Source organism: Neolamprologus brichardi, chromosome 9 (genome assembly GCF_056152115.1).
Source record: "Neolamprologus brichardi isolate AB-2024 chromosome 9, ASM5615211v1, whole genome shotgun sequence".
Classification (NCBI taxonomy): Eukaryota; Metazoa; Chordata; class Actinopteri; order Cichliformes; family Cichlidae; genus Neolamprologus; species Neolamprologus brichardi.
The window spans coordinates 32,002,133-32,020,623 of record NC_142112.1 but is presented as its reverse complement, the minus strand read 5'-3'; the positions used below and the strand labels follow the sequence as shown (position 1 = coordinate 32,020,623).

The following is an 18,491-nucleotide window of genomic DNA, read 5'->3' as shown; positions in this document are numbered from 1 at the left end:
CTTACAACTGAAAACAATGGTCATACTTAATTTAAAGTGCTACCTTTAATTTCTCTCCTAACAACACCAGTTTTAAATCGCCTACGGCAAAATCATCCACTCGATGCAGGTCAAATAATTTCTGTCAGATACACGAGTACCCTATTTGCAATTCACAATACTTTGGCAATCACAGTGAATTAGCTGTGATTTGTTAGAAAATACAATATCACCAGTTAAGGGGAAAAGGGGCTTGTTGGGAGAGATGACAAATTCAGTTTAAACACATCTGTTGATTGGCCACACAGTGGGAATTCAGGGAATAATAACTCTGTGACGGCAGTGGGAGAGAGCCGGGATGAAGGGATCTAAAATCCAGGAAAGCCGTTTCCCTGGCACCGTTCTTCCCTCGGAGATTACATGTCTCTCGTTTTCATCATAACATCCAAGTTGGCTTGTGACCATTAATAGGACAGACCTCAGTACTTTTCCCCATTGCAACAGGCCAGACACGCAGACCGCATCAGAGGAACTGTGTCATCTACACAGCACTGACTTACAAATGCAAAGCATGACATCGCAGTGCAAGCTTACTGAGAGATGTTTAAGTATATCACTTCTCTTTAAATGCGAAAACAACATAGAATTCTTTTCACAGCACTAAGCTTGAAGTACAATTATGTAGTCTGGGAGAAATACTTAAATGCTCTCAATAGGCTTAAGCATGAGGCTGCGGGCTGCATTCAGGTGGACAGCATGGAAACGTAATATACGGTCGCTGCAGAGCACAATTCAGAGCCTGCAGTGAGTTGAGGCAGTTTCTGCACCACAGCCCTGCCGGCTGTTCAAATCATCCTCGTTCACTCGCTCAATATACCTCCACCTCTGCAGGCTGGAGCCTATATACTGCCCGCCTCATCTCTCCACAGTATTTAATGTGTTTCTTCCTTCCCACTCTTAGTTCAAACCTTTGCCAAACGCTTGCCTGACAACATATCCCGCAGCTTTTGCAGCAGACAAGTAATATGGGCTCATTCTGCAGCAGCCTGTGGCACTGACAGGAGTGGGCTTGTGTCTGCCAGAGCTGATTACTTGCCAAGATTGCTGATCAAATTGTCAAATCACCCAAACTTTCAGACAGTTTTCACTCCCACCTAGTAAAATGTGACCCGGTTTTATTTGCAGGGCAATATCTGTAATATCTGTGTTTTGCAGACAAAGACTGATGCGACTCCAAATCAAAATTTATGGGTTTTTCTCTCATACAACTCGTACTATTCTTCTAGGAAACGAGTTCCAGTTCCAGTGTATTAAATCCCGGTCCATAATAATTTGTCTTCTATTATTACCTTTTATCTTCTAGAGGAGGAAAAACATCAGGGAAACACGTGCCGGCCTCACTCAAATAAGCGTTTTTAATCTCTTTCATTAAGTTGGCATTAGAGCTTTGAGAAACTGATTAGATGCCTCATTCCTAGTGGCTGCACTGATTGTTGTTAATGGCAACCTGTATTGCAGGGGCATTGTCAGACTCTGGCTCACTCTGTTCAAGCAACTTTCTGAAACACGCGGCTGTTTTAATTAGGTCTCCGTTCAGATCAATGCAGCATTGCTACTGTGATCAGTATTCAGTATTTGAGTTTTCCTTAAAAATTCCCCCCACTCTCCTTCTGGTGTTGATTGTGAAGAGCCTGCTTTATATGAAGAGCTTTAATGAAAGATTATCCCGCTGTGATTTAACGCTGTGGATGTGGATCTCAGAACCAAATGCAACTCCAAAAGGCAAAGAGATGAAAATGCTTTCAAATTGGTTCACTAGAATGAAGACTGCCCTGTCTAGGTATGAAATGTTTTCTTAATAAAACCTATATTATAAGGTATACTGCATCATTGTCATAAATAGCTTCTCACTGGAATATATATTAAACTAACTAATCATTGTTTCTTTGTAAGGGAGAATGTCACAGCCTGTGAGCAAAGATGGAGCCTGGATCAAGTATTCTTTCTACACAGAACACAATCACAGCTAAATTAAAAACTGGTTATTTAGGTTTAGTTTTATTGATGCACTACAGAAATCCGTATCTACACATGGGCTGTGTTGAGGATAAAGCCTGTCTCTCTCCTACTAGTAAACACAGTGAGTCAGAGTGGGGGAGGCAGACAAAGGCTCCAGATGCCCACTTCTGGGCTAGACCTCCCTCAGGACAGGCTCGCCTCTTCTTCGGCTTCATGATCCGGCAAGAAGCAGACTGGTGTTTCCATTAGCTTAGCCTCTAATAACAACTACACCTGGGTCCTTGTTGTCCTGCAACAAATCCCTCTCTATGTGACCCTCTTCATCCTAGTCATGCTCCAGGAAAATAAAGTACAAATGAATCTAAATATTTTGTAAGTAATATGGACAAATTTCTAAAAGAAAAAGAAAAAGATTACTGAAAATATCTGAAATATCACCCTGCCTTTGTTTATACACCACATTGTTAATCTATGTGCTTTTAAATAAAAACATTATAATATGAAACATCAGACCTGGTGGCCAAAGAAAAGTTCATGAATAAATCTCATGTCCACTATAGCTACACCATCATTTAATATTTGTAAAGAATAAATCAATATAATAACTTATCAATCCCTGAGCATCAAACTAAATGTTTTTTAAGCACATTTTGCCATTTATAGGAGCTTTACAAATGTAACTTTATCTGAATGGCACAAGTTCATGTCTGGTTTTGGTTTCCATTTGGTTCACAAAGGAACCAAATTTCACTATTAAAATCTTCTTTTCTAAATAGAACTACGTCTTTATTTGTGTTGAATGCAAGGCGGGGCTTTCTTCCACATCTTCTTTGAATCTTTAAAAATGTTCAGTTGCCATAGCAGTACTGCAAACTGCTTTTCTGTTAAATTGTTGTGGTCTAAATAGCCCAAACCTTGTCAAAAGAAGTTCTAACTTCTATGAGAGATGTTTTCTTTAAATTGGTCATTGAATTCTTTTTAATGTTTCAATTTTTACATCGCTTGTATATTTTTTCTGAACTTTATCCTCTTCTTCCCCTTTAGGTATATTTAAGTCATATACATAAACATGTATCTACTCATGTGAAACAATAAGAAAATCTAGAGAAATAAAATTCCTATTTAACAACATTAAATCAGTGTTTGTATCGTCTTTCTTGTATATCTACAGCATAATGGAATGTTGAAACCTTAACCTCATTCATCATAATATATTAAACGTCTATCCAGTAAGAATGTATCATCACATTCAGTTACTTTTTTTTTTTTACCAGTGGATTTATCTCTTCCTCTGTCTTATGCATGCTTCTGTGGGACACTTTTGTGTCCCACACAGCAGTCTGAAATGCCCTGATTGACGCCTGACTCCAAGCATCCGTTCAGCCTCTTGCTTTGCAAAGCTTGTGCCAAGAGGATTAAAAATGGAGTTCTCTAGGGCCATGCCATGCCATCTGGACAGAGTTGATCTGGGAGCAGGGTTGTCAGCCAGGAGTGCTGAGTGCAAAAATACTACATAACTATATTCAAACACAGCCTTTAGCCTTTTAGAAAGACATTTTTTTCTGTGACTGTTGTCTCCATTCAGGAAGTAATACAAACTATGGCAAAAAGGAAGACAAAGACTTTGTTGTCATTTATTATTACTATTTTTTTTTTTTTTTTTAGTTTCTTCTGCCTAGTTTGATATTGCCACCTATTGTATAAAAACAATGAAATGAAATTGAAACAGGATGACTGACTAATTACAGTTAATAGGGGAGTCTTGATGTAAAGCACTGTTTTGCACTTTGAAGGCAATTACTTTCTCTAAAAAAGGCTAAACTACAGACAGGTGACACATTATATGAAAAACCATCAATGTGTCTAAGTTGAGATATGTTTTGTTTTAATGTGACTTAGAATTGATTCTACCCGTGGGTATCTTAAAGGGGGCGATCTTAATCCTGTATTTTCAGAAGGTATTTGTATATGCTGAAAAATCTTTGTTTTTCTGAAATTAAAAGCACAGACTTTTAGAGTTTGTAATAAAAAAAAATGCAATGAAATGGACAGAAAAGGAAATATAGTTTTACCACGGGTCCTGTCTCTCTTTAAGACATTCAAAATGAAATATTGAGAGCACTAAATGCTAATGCCTCAATAACCTTTTTCCATAGAGTGATGTGTGTCACCTTTGATTCTCCCACCATATCTCGGTCTAACTTTAAAGGTTAAAGTGAGCCGTTGCTCTTCAATATGCCTGAGAGAGGCAAGATGACATCTGCGCTCCGCGCGGCCAAGAAAGCCAAGCATAAGTGCATTAAAATCATGCACACATGAAAATAAGAGAATTTAGGTCACCGGCAGTGACAACTGCTATACTTCAGAGGCATCTGTGAAGTTTTGATGTTTAGATGATGTAATTCTTTTTCTTTGGCGATATCTGTTGGGAATAGAAGCGGGAGATGTTGGGTTTCTTTATTAGCTTTTTCTCTTTGAGTGTTTATGGCTATTAGCAGTAACCAGCTGATACCTCCTTTTCTGACTGGATTCCCTCACCTTATTTTCACTGCGGGCATTCCCTGTACCACTGTATGTTATTGCATTTTTTTGAAAGCTGGCATCCACATAAAGACATATTTCACAACTTCATAGTATAAACTTATACTGATTAGCTTACCCAGTACAAGCTCTGGGGGTAGCCTACTAGCTCAGACATGAAAATGGAGACCTCCACAATGGTGCTTTGTTCTACAAAGCTTAACATGTTGCCATGGTATTGCATTTACTAGTCATATATGATCAGGGTCTGGTGGTGCAAAGAAAAGAAAAACGAATTTAGTTAATAGAGCCCAATAGTTCTGTCAACTCATTGCTTTAATTTTGTAGTTTTTATTTCATTGCAACACTTTACTGAACTACAAGGTCTACTATACTTTACAGTGATATACTGAGCCACTTAATGCCATCTAATAGTGGCAGTTTTTACTCAACTTCCTGATTTTGACATGCTTGTTTTATATAGAGAGATTTAACATTTGATTTTCATACTGTATTTAATTTATTTATGTACCATTTCACTTTTTTAAAGGTATTTATTTGTAATTACATAATTAATTTTTTTTACTGCTGTAAGAAAGGATGCTTTTCAAATATGGAATAAATTAAAAAAATAGAAATTGTTCCCGGGGCCCATGTTTAAGGACAACAGATGGAAATTAGCCCTTGGCTATAATCTGGTATGTTTACATTCATGTAATCTTTTTTACATTTATGTTCATTAACATGCACTGTCCTAAATAAATTAAATTAAATTTAAATTAAATTTTTCCATACACTGCAAAAACCAGCTTGATGGATTTGCAGAAGGCTACATCATTGCTATGTATGAACAACGTTAGATTTCATGTGCAAAAACAATAATAATGAAGACTTTCTTTTCACCTCTTAAAACGAATCATCAAATGCAGTTTTGGTGATTTGGCAAATTTCAGTTTTAGCTTGTGAGTTTATTTACACTACACCTCCATCTGGCTGGTTCAGCTGCCACTCAGTCCAGGATAATGACCCCACCCAACACTATACTCTTCAAAGCACTGCCCAACAGTCCCAACAACTTCAGAAAACCAAACGCACACAGATCTACGTGAATCTTCTTTTTAAAGAAATGATTAACTCACTTCTGTTCGCAAATACAAATAAGTCATCTAATTTCAGTTGAACTTTAAATGCTCAACATCCACATGAGCTCTGGACAAAGGAAGCATCTCCAACCGTCTTTCTGATTAGAATATCCCCAGGGACCACAGCACGCACCATTGCCTCTGTGTGTGTGTGTCATTGGGAGTTTTGGGGGTGGGGTGCTTACTAGTCGGTTTAATCTGCTTGATGATGAAGATCCCCGGTACTCAGGGGACCTGATGGGGAGGGGAAAGGGTTTTGAAGAGAGGTGTTGCTCTACTCTCTTGCACCAATGCAATCACGACCGTTGCTCGCCACTGAAGCCAGCAGCGCTCACAAACGCTCTCCCTGTCTCTTTCCCTCGCTCTCTCACTCCTCCACACACTTCCTCTCTCACTCTCCGACACACGCACACTAGCTTCTTCTCTCACTTCACTGCTCACTGGCTCGTTCGCCCTCCCTCAGTCGTCACCTTGTAACGGTACGGACACACTCGGCTTTGCTACAGCTCCTGTGTAATTCTCCAGCTATTCCAAAGCTGCTGTCTCAGTGCCTCGCGTAGCGCGTTCACTCATAAGCATCTGTTCTGATCCAGCGTGGGCTCAAAGTGTACACAGAGAGCGGGATAATGAAAGAAAGGCACCAAGGAGGAAGGCAGGGTGAGAGAGGGAATTAAAAGGAGGAGAAGGATAGAGCTTGCTCTTGCATAAAGGTGGGAGGACAGTTTGATTCAGTGAGAATTTGGATTAAGCTGGCTACGACTCCGCTCTAAAGTTACCACTAAAGGTAAGTGCATCTTCTCCTTGAGATATTTTCCACTCTGCCTCTATGCATTTCACATCCTAGTTTTCGCCTCCATCTAATTCAAACTGATTTCCAGCAACTCTGCAGCTACTTGCTTTAGTTGGGACTCGTTTTACAGCTTGTTGACAGAGCTTCACAGAATAGACGGCGCTTTATTCGATTAAGTCACTGTCGCCGTTTCTTTGAGACACACAGTTGAGACTCTTGTTTGCAAAAGCTGGTTAAGTGGGATGAAATTTGGATCGGCAGTGCCCTTGACAGTGTTGTAATGCCGTTTAAGACGGCAGACATTTAGTTGTCTGCCTCTTGCACTCTCTGTCACGTCTCCCAGAATTAAATGAGAATTCGGTGAGTGTCAATTAGACACATGTCAGGGAACGCTTCACTCTGAGTGTGCTAACCCCGTTTGTAGGTCTCCGTTATTTCAGCTCGTCTACATACAAAAGACTGTGAAGGTTTTCAACTCTGTGTACTGGAGGGTGCTCAACACTGATTAACACAAGTGTGTCAAGTGGCTTTGGCAAGTTTTCCTTATGAAAAAACATGAACATGACCATGTTTTCCTTCCTAAAAAATAAAACTATGGTAAAATATTTAAATTAATAGCTTCAAATTAGCACTAATATCAACGTTTTTAGCTGAGAGTAAAAGCAGACAAGGTCTGAAGGCTCAATTACAAGCTTGAGATTATTCTTTTTGTTTGATTAGTGCATATCTGCAACATTATTAGTTGGTAAGGCCATTCTCGTGGTGTGGAAAGGGATTAAGGAGAACAATCTAAGAGGATATCAGATAGGCTTGACAGAATCTGATTTGCTGAGAAACATGGGATCGCAGATGCAACCTTGCCCCCATTTCGCATAACAGATGCTTATTTGGATGAGCTAGAAGGCAAATCTTAGGCCACAAAATATGGAAATGTACCCTTCAGCAATGCTGAGACATTTGCATTAAATATATACATCTGACCGTTACATCGGCAATACCACTGTGATTTGTAATTGCATCAAATTTGCATTTCTCAGACGAGATCATGCAGTGGACGGACACAGACACAATGGACTTACCGGACTTCTGAAGCAATGTGCGTCATTTTTATTGCAGCAGCAATAATTAAGATCACAAACTTCCCAATCTCTCTGTGTAACATCATTTCAGTCTAAAGCGATACCTTTAGAATTCAAGCACAGCTTTTCAAAGTCAATCCCATCTTTACTTACAGATTAGATTAAAAGAAAAAAGTCTCTTGCCTTCCTCTACTTTAAGCACGTCTAATGTAACTCACTTTAGTGTCAGAGGAGCTGAGTCTTCTTATCAGCATTCAGCTGAAAACACCTGCTTTGGAATAATCAAATTACGCTCCAAGGAGTCCACTTCCAGAGGAAAAAGAGGAGCTGGACCCTCTGAGTACACAGAGGCTACTGTGCAGAAAATGAGCATTCAGGGCATGCAGCCACCAACCACTCAGGTATTATAACTGCATTAGAGGGGATAAATGAAGAGGCATGCAGTATACTTATGGTATATTAAGTGATGACAGTGATATCTGCTGACTCAGGCGCATATTAGGACAATTATTTTAGCCACTTTGGAGACAGCGTGAGGTGGAAGGAAACAATTTCCAAACGACAGGCAATCTATAGGAAATAAATGAACGACTTTTTTTTTAAGAATGAAACTATGTCAGGTTTGCATATTTTGTTTTAGATTTTCAGCATTGCCCTACATAAGTGAAATTTGTCTGCAACGGGAATAAGCGGCATCCTTGCAGATTTCAGATCCCCACACTGCCTTCTTTTTACATGGATTCAATCAGGTCTCAATGACCAACAAAATTATGATGAGCATGTCTTGTTTTTTAACGACCTCTTCTAATCACAACAACTGACAATTATGCTTGATTACTTCTTGGGATTTAGAATTAATTTAGCTCAAGGCACTATGAAAAAAGATATTAGCACTTTGTTCTATTTGTTGTAAATGTAAACGTGGAATGTCCAGAATAATGCATATGATTAGTATCCTAAATGCCCTGATAGATGGGTGACAAATGAAAGGACATCAAGTGACTTAGTAAGCCTCACTCTGATTTGTTTTATTCACCAAGTCTTTGTAACTCGAAAGGAAGCATGGGACAGCAACTTTTGACCACGATGACGACATTTGTTATCGTCTGCATTAAGTGCACTGAGTGGTCTAAATATTGCACAGGTGTTTAGTACTGCTGAGATCTGGTGTCTATGAGGAGGGTAGCGTAAGAGCCACAACCCAAACCTTTCACTGACTTTTCATTCTCTGTGAATAAGAGCATCTTCCTCCTGGTGCTCTGAGTCCTGACTGCTCACATCAGGGTAGACATGTTTCAGTACAGAACAAAGGTGACCAACTCAGAACAGCTTTGTATTGATTTGCTAACTCTAAAGAGATAAAGTGGATCCAAACCACACCAGCAAAATACCTCTAACTACTCACTCTAAGGGTCAGTCCTTCAGGTTTTTCCTTTAATTTGTTAGCTGTCCGTATGAGACCGTGAGCCCAGGAAAATGTAAAGCCAAGCAGCTCCTGATGCCTTTCTCTGCACTGTGTCCATGTAAATTTAATGGCAACCCTGAGTGCTTTGTGGTAAATTACAGCATTAGGTCTACAAAGCTGTCATCATACGTTAGGATCCACTGCTCTGTTTGATTAGGGCTGAGCTGTTATTTATGGCGAGTCTGCAGCCTTTACCGTAAGCAGAACTACGGTGATCAGTCATACAGATATGCTACCTATCACTGCATTTTGAAGTAAGTGTCCATCAAGAGCCTTGGGCTTAAACAGAATCAATACTTGAGATTATTTGGAGTCCCCAGACTCTCTTTACCTTGGGCTCTTCAATCTCCGCCCTCACTCAACGGACTCATTTTGACATCATTCCACTCTAAATGAGGTGTGTCCGAGTGTGTGTATGTGTGTGACGACTAAAGTGTCTGTGTTCATTTCTGTAGCACCCTAAGATGTAATAAGCCATCTGTCAGAAACTTGCCTCCATCGATTAAGGCATCTGAATGCTAATCAGACAGTGGATTCGGTTGTTCTGTCTGCAGTCAGTATTGTACTTGCATAAATGCGCTTTGTGTAAGGCAGTGATTTCTTGCCCTCATCCGCCCACACCCCCTCCCGCAAGCCGCTCTCAACTAAGAACCCTGCAGACCTCTAAGACCAGGCTCTCATCAGCAAGAGTCCTAAACATCTCAAATTAAAGTCTTGCAGTGATGGATGACTCTCAATCTCTAGGAGATATTGCGCACGCTTCTGCTCTGAATGATGGGCAACTCCTCTTCACTCTACTTAGTAATTATTTATATAGATTTGTCTCTGCTCGTTTGTCAGTTTTTGAGACGTGTCGTTTCTTCCTCTCTGTGGTATTAATACCCAGCGGAGGTAAAAACCTCACAGTTTCTGCAGACGTCTGATGCTGGTGTTTCTTCTTTAATATATATTCTTTTCTCCTTCTGGAAGGAAAACGAATATAACCTTCCCTGTGGTATACGCTTGTTGTCTGAAGCAATGGTGAAAACAGAAGGAGGAAGGATGCAGTTACCTGACGATACAATTTATAGAGGACACAACTGTTTTGCCCTACGAAAATACAAAACAGCGAGCTCAGTGTGGTGTTCTGTGTGAGATAAAAGGTGAGGCAGGTCCTCCGAGACTCAAGTGTGCCGAGTTTCAGCATTGATTATTACTCATATCTGAGCACTGCTGTGGCTTATCTTAGAATGGCCACAGTTGGAAGCATCAAGGAAAAATGACAACAGTTTTTTATTCCTTCATTGACATTATTAAGCTGCTTTCCCACATCCTTTAAGAGTTTCACCTAAATGCCTCTAATTTTTAAGTATTCCCTTTGAAGATATTTCAAGGAAAGTGGGGTCACGTCATTGTCTCTCCTTTTGTTCGATTGCTTTATGAGCTTTCTTTCATAAATGATTTTAACATTGCAGTGCAAAGTCTTTAAATATCCCAAAGAGGCCCCTAGGCCTTTGCGTCTTTGAATGTATTTGTGCCATCCCTTTGAGAAATCCACCACAGATTCTCCGCCAACAGTGGGCAGAAACAGTTGGGGTTATAAAAATCACCAGAGGCAAAGCACAGGCACAAGTACAAGCAGATGATTGAGGGTGTTTTTGTGCCAACGCTTTTACGCCACCATTTATAAAAGTTGTTCTTTGTTGTGTCTCCATATTCGAAGAGCACTGAATAACGGGTTGCATTGTTTTCAGTCGTGGTCAGACAGGCAATTAGCAGGTTATATATGTAATCTCCGTCCTCTGCATTTGTGATGAAATACTTTCGATCTGACAAACATTTAATCACCAGGAGTCGTCCAAACAATAAACAGTCATCTCTGGCTGGACTCGACTTTGTAACCTTAAACACAACCTCGCTCGCCCCAGGGGGGGACGTGGGAAAGATTTCCTGTCACACAGGTGAATGACTATTAGTTTACTGACCCTAGAGGTAGAGGGAGATTGTAATGATTTTTAGAGAGGGTGCTGGGGGGCCTTTCATTATAGGGGCTGAACAGGGCTGTGGAAGTCCTGCAGGAAAGAGGAAGGCAGATATGGAATACTCTATTCTGGTGAACTGATTAAATCTCGCAGATGACTGCAACCCCTCGGCTTTAAGGGGTCAATAAAATTATCACGAGCTTATTTTCATTTGAGTTCGGCTCTTCAGAAAACACCGGGAATCGTTTCTATGTTGGCAATCCGTCACTTAATCCGTCGGTGATGATAAGATGAGCACTGAGATACAAATACAGTGACATCCCCAGGCCAGACAAAAAATAAAACGTGACACAGAGTTGCAAGGCACACACGCCATAGAGGGCTCTTACAAAGTGTGGGACTTTTCCCCTACAGAACATCCTGAAGCAGGCATTAGTATTTTAAAGGCCCGTGATCCCAAGCCAAGTCAAGCCATTGGCTTTAGCTTAAATAGTGCCAAAGATGGAGTGCTCAAAGCTGAGGTAATGAAAGCATAAGAGATGAGCCGAGGAAGTCGAGGGACCTCCTAGCCATCTGCAACCATTACGAACCCGGCTGTAAGAGGATATGGAGAGAAAGAATACAGTCTGGTGGTGCACCTGAAGCAGTGGAAAACTGAATGACTGCATCGCATTTAAACACTACTAAGCTGAGCATTAGCAAAAAAATAACAAGAGTGATGAGATTTGATTAGCATAGATTTTAAAATGGCAGGGTTTTCACAGGCTACCACCAAAGTTGGCAACTAGGGGCATTAACATTCATTTATGTATTGCTTTATTTATTTTATTCATTTGGTTGCGGTTTTGGTCACAACTTGTAAAAAGGCTGATTTAAAACAATACAAAAACCTGATGGTATGTTGGGTTATTTTTAATTGCCACTTTGCATTCAATTAGCATCACCATTTTATCAGTCATACACATTTAGCTCAAAAATATATTCGTCATTACTTAGTATAGTATATAATGAGGCTACATGGTCAATCTTATTAATGCTAAATACAAGCTTAATTTTGATTTAAGGAGATGAATGTGTTGTTGTCTGGTATATATTATCGGCAATGCCTCCTTTTCCAGTTTTCAAGAAAACTTTGCAATTAATTCATTCATTCTTCTACTACATGCCACATAAAATTGTTACTTTATTAATCAGAACTCTTTCGTATGTAATTAAAATGAAATTAGCTCCGTCAATGACAATATCCAAGTGCAGCAAACACTACTTTTCCATGAAGTACCCTCAGCAAATACATTTAGCTTAAAACACTTGAAGAAGCTAATCATCCGAAAAGTAGACTTCAGTAATGCAGCTGGTGAAGCCGAAGTGTTTTATACTCCGTTTCCCATGTCCAGCAACACTATCACAGCATCAAATTCATGTTTCATAAGTCTTTGACACTGGAGAATATTGTATAGATACTTCTAAGATCTTCCAAACTACAGGTGAGCCACAAACTAAAAGAACAAAAAGGGCATATAAACACAGCTGTATGATTTATAATGTCTGAGGTGTAATTCCAGTCCTGTGTGCATAAAACGGCTGGTGTAGGTGTTCAAGGTGATTTGATGAAATTACCCATGGAAGTTGCTCCCGCTGGTATCTCCTCCTCTTATCATTATTGTGGTAGAAAGGGAAATTACATCATAACTTACTGAAGTAGAACAGGGGCTGAGCTAGCACAGTGGCAGGCTGCTGTTTGATATGGGCGCTAACCACGAAAATCACTTGAATTATCACTCATTCATGTTATCACAGTATTGGTACATCCTGGAGTCAGGCTGTTAGTCCTGTCAACCATTGCTGATGGAGGTTCCACTCGGTGTCTGCAGAAACATGACATGAAACTTTGTAGAGTTTTTGTTGTTGTTTTTTATGGATTAATTAAAACTGGTGGGTTTTGGAATTAAAGACACGCTTTCTAGAGTTTTGTGCAGCACATAAAGATGCTGATGTTAGCAAAAGTTGGCTTTTTGAATGGGACCAAAAACATGCATTTTAGGCAATCTGTGATTAATTAACTGCAGAAAAAAGTAAGTTAGTAAACTTTCATATTAAACAACTGACGACACTGTAATTTAGGAACTGTTGTTCAAATTAGCCTACTATGAGATTTCAGCCAAATCAAAAACCTTTGGAGGAAAAGAATTAAGACTCCGAAGTGTCGTCTTTGATGACGTCTTGAGGACAAAGAAACTGTTTCTTTTGTATCCGTTCGTGCTTATCTTCCAGTAAATGCCTCTGTGAAAAAGGTCACTGAGATAGGCAAACATTGTCGTCTGCTTTTTAGTTTACTATTGAGAAGAGCACCAATCCAATCTGGAATTACCCATTCATTCCCAACACACTTAAATCACTGTGACTCTTAAGGACATGTCTTTTTTGTATACAGGGTTTTTGACTTAACAGCTTGCCATTTCAAACAGGTTTGGCTCTTATGCCTTATATAAACCGTGAACTTGGGGAGTGATAAAGCGTTGCACTTCTTCCATTAAATAGAATAAGAAATCATCCTGACAGACCCTAGATCTTGGCCTGGGTTAGTCTTCTTATGAGCGAGACTTCCTCAAGGTCAGCATGACGGTACTTTTCTTTGGTGTGTGCAAGCACCTGTGATGAATAGGACACAGTGTATGCGGGGAGAGGATGTGAGGGATGAAGATTCACGAGGGTTAATGCATTGTGTTTACCTGTAAATAGAGGCCACGGGTTTCAAAGACGTGACAAAGAATTTTTTTGTAAAAGAGTGTGCCCTGATATGTCCCGGTGTTTATAAACTGTTAATGCCACTATACGAACAGGCACAAATCACCAGCTATTAAAACCAACAGTTTCTCAAGTTAGTTACCAATTCAAAGATAATCTCTGTGTAACTAACTATGCCTTCTTTTTATTCCCTTGAAAGATTTCTAATAATGTCCAAAAAGGAGCACAACAATTCAAATCAAAAAAGATTGTAATAGAATAGAAATAGAAAAAGAAAAAGTACTAGTTGTATTCAGTACTTAAAAATGTTAACAAGAAGTGTGAGTCATTGTTAAAGTTGAAAAGCTTTCAAAGTAATTTCATGCTAAACTTGGAAGTTAAAAGCAGTGTGACACTGAGGTGACCTACATCAAAAGTGCTGATTGGAATACTTGAGATTAGCATGGAAAGTCCCTCTCTACAATCAATATATTATGCCAAAAGAATTTGACAGGTTTATGTCACAATGTCTCATCTGGAAATAACCCATTGAACACGGTGAAATGGGCAGAGGAACAAGACAGTTTCTTTGTGTTTACGGGATGTATTTTTTTCTGAAAGTGTGTTGAGTACACTAGAAGAAAAAAAAAAAAGAAAATAAATAAAAAGCACTACTGAAATATTACCTATTACACAAAGGCGGCCTTTCAACCGGGGACGGAAATATGCTTCTTGTGTGCTTCAAAGAAAAGAGAACTGTATCTGAAAATGAGAGGATCTGAATACCGAGTGTGGATTTTAACAGTCAAATACAATTGTCAGTGCAACAGCCGGTTCAAGACAGGTTGCCTTGATCTGGCTGGTCAAAACTAGTGTCAGGCCCATGCAAAACGTCGTGGCTACAATATCACAGGGGTGCTTAATGCTGAATAAACACACTACCTTGCAGTTTAGTTGCAAAATCTACTTACACTGTAAGTAGGGCTGCCACAATTAGTCGACTAGTCACGATTACGTCGACGATTAACGACTGATTTAATAGTCGACGCGTCATAAGATCCCAAAAGACGCAGGAATAAGTAGTAGGATTTAAGAGTGTAATAACAGACTGAAACAGAAGATGGCAGCACTGCATGTACAAGGATGCCAGCTGCTGTTAAACCCCAAAGAAGAAGTAGCTGTGTCCCAGAATTCATAGCGCAGCCCAGCTCAGTTTACAACAATGGCGGCAGCTAGTTAGTTTTAATATTACTCTTATTATTCTTTCTGGGTCACAAAATAAATGTTTAGCATATTTTCAGGCGAGAATGTAACTGTATAAATCTCAAATTTCAGTTTATCAAGACACCACATATTTTCAAAAGCGCTCCGACGTTTTCAGAGACGTCTGTTACCCACTAGCTCGATAGCTAGCCGGGGGCTAGGCTCACTAGAGCCGTGAGAACACCGGACTCCCGGCAAATCGTTTTCAAACCCACCGCCGTCTTTCACTACTCAGGTTAAATATATATAAGTCACTTAGATAACTTGAAAATGTTATTGTTTGGCTTTTTTTTTTAGTATTTTATTTGTTTCTGAGTAAATCAGTTTGGCTGAGATTAAAGTTATAGTTTTTACACAGCTGAACAAACGTCAAGCAGACAACTGATTATCAGAAGTGTGAGATGCTCGAGAATATACTCCGGTGTGCGTTATATTTTAGATAGCAAGAAGTTTATTAAACTTCACTGAAACAATCTGCAAATTTCATTAAAATTTAATAAACTATCATCTTGTCTTTATTTTTAGTTAGCACATATCTTAAACACTTAAAGCTGTAAGCTAATGATAGCTATATAAGAGCAGATGCTGCTTGTGAAGTAAGCTGTACGTTTTACGTCCAATGGATGCATGATCTGATTAGTCGACTAATCGCAAAAATAAATAATCGTTTGTGGCAGCCCTAACTGTAAGGACATTATTTTGTGGTTTACTGCTCTGTCCGATGTAAATAAAACTTACGGACACAAGTAATTACCTGAATCTATACGAAAGTGCTATTACAGCAGGTTATCAGTGGTCGTTGTTTAAATAGCATGGGTGGCTTTTTCTAATTCTAACTACCCTCAAAGTGGAAGTGCCCTAAACTTCCACAGGTTCTGCTGTACTTTACTTCTGCAGAGCAGAACAATGAGTCACACAAAGCAAAATTCAAAACAAAACCCCAAAGGCTTGGTGCCACTGTCTTTGACAGCTGTGGCCTAGCCTGCTGAGTTTTCCTGATGAGCAAGACTTCATTGTGTAGAAGATAAACAAGAATGTGCTCAGTCACCCTTCTCTAAGCAAGGCCTCTGTGAACCCCATTTCTGGTAGTCTGCACAATTCACCAGACTGACAGATCTATCATCTTTGTTATATAGAGCTATAAATCACTCTGGCTATGTTTTAGTAACTTAAAATTGGTTACATGTTTGATCAAATAACCTGCAGTAACAAAAGGTCCCAAAGTGTTTACAAAATATAATTTATGAAAGGCAAATCTAAGCTACACACACGGCGCGGCTTTTCTTTTTAAATTAAAAAAAAAAAAGTCCCTTCATACATTTTTAAATACAATTTGTATTCTTTATCAAAGCCACATGCATTGCACAAGTAACTGGGCCAACTAGGACAACAAAGCACCCGCTATATTTTTGTTTATATAGCGCTATCCATTACCACTGCAGCCTCACAGTAAAAAAGGACCTAGGTTTTAACCTGGGACCTTCTCCCTGTGCTCCTTCTGCCTGCATGGGTCTCCTCTGGGTGATCCACTTTCCTTACTCAGCTCAAAAACATGTTTGTCAGGTTAACTGGTCATTGTCTGTCTCTCCGTGTTAGCCCTGTGATGGACTCTGAGGTGCAGCACACCTTTCGCCATTAGTCAGCTGGGAGAGTGTATACACTCCAGGCTCACAAAGTTGGAAAAGCAGTTAAGGATATTGACTGTATCTAAACGAACATCTGAAGCCTTGAGTAACGTCTTTAATTAAAGAATTAAATCAACTGAAATATGTTATAATTCAACTAGAAATTTGACATTGAAGATTTAACTAAATTTTTGGTTCTCTGTCAGTGTCATTAACGACTGCTGCCAATATCCAAGTGACTGGCAACACCCGTGTGTGCTTGCATCCAAGAAAAAACTAAAAAAAAACACAACAGCTTATGTTAGTGTCATGACTCAAGAGAACTATTTCTTACTGGCTGAGATGATCTGTTATAGACTGTGTGATTTTAAGAGTTAGGGTGAGAATTATTCCCCAAAATGTTTTTGTATCGTGCAACAATAGTGCAGTCTCTGTTGTTTTTGGAGTATTGCACATTAACCCGACATGTGGACCCCACTTGTAGACCAGTGCACTTATTTTCATTAATTTTCTGTGACTACTAATGCACTTTGTCATGTGGCACTTTGATTGCATCATTGAATAAGAGTCAAAGTACACACAGTACAAGTACTCAGGACTGCATGGTGCACCGTGTTTTGACTTAAAGCTAATACGACAAGGTTTGCGACCTGGTTAAGATAACAAAATATGTGCTGTAAACTTGGATTTGGTCAAAGAAAAAAAACAATAAAATCCCATGTAATCCGAGTATAAACCGGTGTTGCCACATTGCGCACAAAAATTTAATCCATTTATTTCACTCTACAGAGAGCCATTTACTTTCCACCTCAAAGAAACATAATTAAAACATCCTGCAGATGTTTTTGGGTGACGGGTGATGATTATGTCTCTACACGTTACGCACGATAACTGTGAAAGAAAGAAAGAAAAAAAAAGGCAAATAACTGGTACATGTGACTCATTCAAGAAACACATGGCTGATCTCTTATCTTATCACACGAACAGGGATTACATAATTAACAGTTACTCTGGGAAAATAATGATTTGATGGTTGAAGCAGCTGGGGGAAAAAAAGGAGCCGCATAGTGCTGTCAGATTATACAGACGATGCCTCACAGTAGCTGCTCATCAACACTTAATTTTCTCCTCTACAGAAGAAAAAAAAAATCCACATGGAGATTAATTTTTTCTCCCGCTTTTACTGTTGTTTTTAGAATTTTATGGATGCAATTTCTAGTCATTTATAACCAAATAAGAAAATACTTCTTGTTCATGCTGAAGCAGTGAAATCGGCTACGTGTGATTAAAATAAAAGATTATAAACATGTAAACATTGCAGCTTATCTATATATATATTTGTATTTAGCTTTACAGACGAAGAAGTAGAGGTTGAGTGTATTGCAGCCGACAGCCAGCAAAGAGCAAAAATATCTTCTTCCTGTTGCATAACATCATACCTGGTATACAGCTTACAGTAAGAGATGGCTTTGAAACACCTATGTATAGAATAGTTTTATATTCACTTCAGTTCAATGGATGATGGATGAATAATTTGTATTTTCTGGCAAAAGGTTTTTTTCTGTTTTTAAAAGGAATTCATATTAACCTGCTCCAGTTTCAGCACATGCCAACACCTTATCTTCCCGAAGTTTACTTGCTAACTGGAACAGAATAATGTAGAGGAGATGAAATGGGGTATGTGAAGTTATTCATAAACCTTTTATAGCTATTGTCAGCATTAGACTCCATCTTTTCAATATTTCAATACAGCTCGCAAAGAATAAAGTACAATAGAAGGAAAGCAAGTGGGAAAGTTCCTCCCAAAGGGAATTTTATGTCCAGCGCTGTTGCTTAACAGACAAAAGATATTATACCATTTTAAATACTGAAAGAGTCCTTTATAAAATAAACCAGCACAGAGATATTTCTTTTTCTGAAGTCA

At 39.1% G+C, this 18,491-nt stretch overlaps 1 protein-coding gene across 1 annotated transcript in view; it reads left to right on the top strand.

Moving 5' to 3' along the window:
• Nucleotides 1-5,917: 5,917 nt before the first annotated feature.
• Nucleotides 5,918-18,491, top strand: part of LOC102798269 (cadherin-12-like) — a 106,515-nt gene continuing 93,941 nt past the window's right edge. The window contains exon 1 of the mRNA XM_087846306.1: nt 5,918-6,444. The gene's annotated coding sequence lies outside the window, so the exon portion shown is untranslated. The remainder of the gene's footprint in view (nt 6,445-18,491) is intronic.